The 4,317-nt window shown below is 32.6% G+C and overlaps 1 non-coding gene across 1 annotated transcript; it reads right to left on the bottom strand.

Annotated features, from left to right (window-relative positions):
* Window positions 1-425: 425 nt before the first annotated feature.
* On the bottom strand, window positions 426-506 carry LOC123389366. The gene has a single exon (XR_006603973.1). It is a non-coding gene; the product is annotated as a small nucleolar RNA SNORD115 (small nucleolar RNA).
* Between the last annotated feature and the right edge of the window lie 3,811 nt (window positions 507-4,317).

Raw genomic sequence — 4,317 nt, 5'->3', positions numbered from 1 at the left:
AGCCCATCATATACATGACCCTGGGAGAAAAGGAATGCATAATGATAGTCACATTGTTTGAAAATGGACTTAAATGTCCCAGAGGTAAGTCTTCCCTATTTCCCTATCCCAATTTGGAATTTTTTAGTTACCAAAGGTAGTTAACTAGCCCTAATTCATGTAATGGTGCATATCATGCCAGTCAGATTACTGCAATACACAATATTTTTAAAAAGTGGAGTATGATTTCCCAAAAAAATATGGTAATGAGGAACCAAAATGGAGTTAGTATAAGAGTATTTCTAACTTGAGAAGACATAGGAAGAGGTGGATGAACAAGTTTTACACAGGAGATTTATTATCAGAAGCCCATCATTAGAATTTCTACTCTAGTAAAGCTAAGAACCCCTTCTTCCACTTCACAATCTGGGATTATCACTTCTCCAGGGCCCCTATGTAATCCTAGCATGATTTTTATATTATCATATCTCCCCAAGACATCATAATTCACTCAAATCATGGTACCCCCTCCACCTAGACTTCTTTGTACTGAAAACTCTTACTGTGGACGGAATTCTCAATCTGATCCCAAGTGAACTGGATATATAATAAATTCAGTGCAGGACAACTGTGTAGTTAATGGTGCCCCAGATGAAGTGAGTGAAATGGTTCTCTTCTCCATTTATTTTTGTCTTTGCACACAGGGTTGGGACAGTAGTCAAAGATGAAAAATATATATCTCATATATGCATTGTTCATGTGCTCCTCTGTGGTTTCTACATTAGGGATATTGGTTGTCCTTACTCAAAAAAGACCACATTCCTTTGACTATAATCCAGAGGTTCACTAAATATAGTCAAGTTGGAGCAAATAAAGTACCTTGGTCAGGGGCATTTATTCAGAAACAATATGTTACTCTTAACCAGTCTTTATAACTTCCTGTATCTGCCAGATGCCAGAGCAGAAAAAAAAATGGCATTACTCATAGCGTATGTTTTCTTCCTGAAATAAACCTAATAATGCCATGTGATAATAAGAAGCTATATATCAGGTATCAGATTGCTTATGATTCTATTCAAACTCAGGTATTATGGCCAAAGCATATGCCTTAATCTCAAACTTCTGGGTGCAAATTCCAAGGTACTTAAATTGTGAGTTGCTCATTTATGATCCACATTATTTCACAGCACCTTAGAAAACTCAAAATAATCTAACAGAAATACATTTATCTGCATGTGAATTTAGATCCACCCCAATAATGTGTCATAAAAACAATACCAATGAACTACAAGGTTTTCAGCTTGAATCATAACAAAACTTCAGGTATAAATTTCTCCTGAAGATATTGCATCTCCTGAAAATATTACATAGGTAAATCACCCATGGAGAAACATTAGCCATCAAAATATCCATGTTCCCTTAAAGAATGAACCTAAATATCTTAGTGGTTACACTTTCTTAGTCTGTAGATATATTTGGAATTATGTGTCTCTGTAATTATTGAGGAGAATTCAAATTAATTTTTATTTTTGTATCATTCTACTTCTTTTTCATACTTGGTGCCACTGCAGTTTCCTATTTATTTTATTATTTTTAAAATTTTGTTTATTTATTCCTTTTAGAGAGAGAGAGAATAGAGGCGAGGGGCAGAAGTAGAAGAAGAAAGAATCTCCAGCAGACTCCAGAGCTCCATCCCAGGACCCTGAGATCATAACCAAAGCTGAAATCAAGAGTTGGACACTTAACTGACTGAGCCACCCGGGCACCCTGGCAGTATCTTTTTTAAACTCAGCTCTGTAAGCTGGGGATAATTTGACCCTGTGCTAAAAAAGATTTTAGCTTAGCACTTTAGCTTTTTATTCCACACAGTTTATGTATTTACTATACATCTCTGTAGCCCAAAATTTGGTAAAGCAGCACCATGCTTATTGGTTAGGCTTCAACAAATAAGTTCATTCTGCATGTAATTATTCTCATTTTCCCCAGAAGTTCCCTGCATGGGCAAGTTATACCATTTAATATTCTCAGTGTAAGAAAAAGTACTGAAGACAGGTCCCCTGTAGATATTCTCCCCCATCTGCTATTTTAATCTCTCCATTTGTATTTCCTTTGTATGGTTTGAAAATGGGACTCATTTTTTCATATTGATATCCAATATACCTAGCATAAACTTTTGAACAGACCATCCTTTACTCATCATGCAAAAGAAGTACATTTATTATAAATCAAGTAATCCACAGTCTGTGGATTACTTGATTTATAATAAATGTACTTCAATGGATGAATGGATAAGGAAGATGAGGTCCATATACACTCTGGAGTATTATGCCTCCACCAGAAAGGACAAATACCCAACTTTTGTAGCAACACGGACAGGACTGGAAGAGATCATGCTGAGTGAAATAAGTCAAGCAGAGAGAGTCAATTATCATATGGTTTCACTTATTTGTGGAGCATAGCAAATAGCATGGAGGACATGGGGAGTTAGAGAGGAGAAGGGAGTTGGGGGAAATTGGAAGGGGAGGTGAACCATGAGAGACTATGGACTCTGAAAAACAATCTGAGGGTTTTGAAGTGGTGAGACGGTGGGAGTTGGGGTACTGGTGTTGGGTATGATAGAGGGCATGGATTGCATGGAGCACTGGGTGTGGTGCAAAAATAATGAATACTGTTATGCTGAAAATAAATAAAAAATAAATTTAAAAAAAAGAAAATAAGAAAAAAAATAAATCAAGTAATCACATATGTGTTGATCTGTTTGTGAAGCTGATTTTATTCCCGACTGGACTAGTTTTCTGTTTGTTCTCAGTACACAATCTTAACTCTGTAACCTATAAAACTGAAATTTTGAAATTTTGTCATTTAATTCATAAAATTTTCCTCATTTTCATCAAGATGACTGAGATTTTTTGGGGCCCTTTGTATTCTACATAACTTGTGAAATTAAATGGGCGGTTTCCAAAAAACTTAACAGGATTTGTACTTGGAATGTTATTACATTGATTGATGTATTGTATGGTGACTAACATAACACAATAAAAAAATTATAATGAAATAAATAAATAAAATGAGATTGTGGAAGAAATTAAAATTTATATGTAACTGAATCTGCCAATTTGAATATATTAAATCCCTGCATTTCTAAGATATTATTTACTTTCTTAGAATAATGTTTTATAATATGTATAGACCTATGCAATTGATGTTTCTGATATTCCTGAAAGTGTTGTATTTATGAATCTTCATTTTTGTTATTTCACACAGAAATGATATCATTGTAGTTATTTGCTTGTTAATACAGCACTTTTGTTAAACTAACTCAATTTTAATTTTACATGTTCAGATTATACAGATAATAGAGAAATAGATAATAAATGGTTCACATACACTATTTTGTTGTCTTTAAATAAACATACCTTTCCATTTCTAATTGTTGCACACTATTCCTTTTCCATAACTTATTGCATTAGGACATCCAGCATAGTGTTGAACAGAAATGGTGACAGAAAATTCTTTATTCCCAACCTCAGGGGAAAGCTTTGAATATATTCATTATCAATGATTTTTTAATATATTCATTATCAACGATTTTGCAATTGATTTCTTTTGTAAATTCTTTTTATTTCATTAAATAATTTTATTCAATTCCTAGTTCCTATGATATTTATGAGGAATAGGTTTAATACTCTATAAAATACTTTTTTAAATTTTTGAGATAATCATACAATGTTTTTCCTCTTTTGTGTTACTATGATGAATTACACTGAATGATTTTTTATTATGTTCAATTAGTCAACAAATAATACATCATTAGTTTTTGATGTCATGCTCAATGATTCATTAGTTGCATATAATGCTCAGTGAATGATTTTTAAACTTTTCAAACAACTTATTTTAGAAGTTGTTTTTAGAAGTTTTAGATTTATAAATAAAGGTTGTGATAACAGAAATTTCTCAAAAATACCACCCTCTGTTTCACTATTATTAATGTTGTATATTAGATACTATTAACATCATATTAATATTTTATATTTGTCCTACAAAAAATCAATATTGACACATTATTATTATAGACATGAAGTCTATATTTTATTCATACTACTATTATCTTTACCTAATGTCCTACTCCTGTTCCAGGATCCCATACAGGATGTCACACTAATTTAGTTTTCATGTCTATTTAGGTGGCCTTTGCTGTAACTCTTTTTCAGATTTTCCTTGATTAAAAAAAAATATTTGTTTGTTTATATTTTATTAACTAGGCACCATGTGCCTGTAGGGCTTAAACTTATGACTCTGAGATGAAGAGTTTCATTTTCTACTGACTGAGCCAGCCAG

The sequence above is a fragment of the Mustela putorius genome, unplaced genomic scaffold (genome assembly GCF_011764305.1).
Source record: "Mustela putorius furo isolate JIRA1106 unplaced genomic scaffold, ASM1176430v1.1 tig00003972_pilon_pilon_pilon, whole genome shotgun sequence".
In the NCBI taxonomy this organism is placed as follows: domain Eukaryota; kingdom Metazoa; phylum Chordata; class Mammalia; order Carnivora; family Mustelidae; genus Mustela; species Mustela putorius.
The sequence above is the reverse complement of the archived record's forward strand: the minus strand, read 5'-3'. Positions and strand labels throughout refer to the sequence as shown.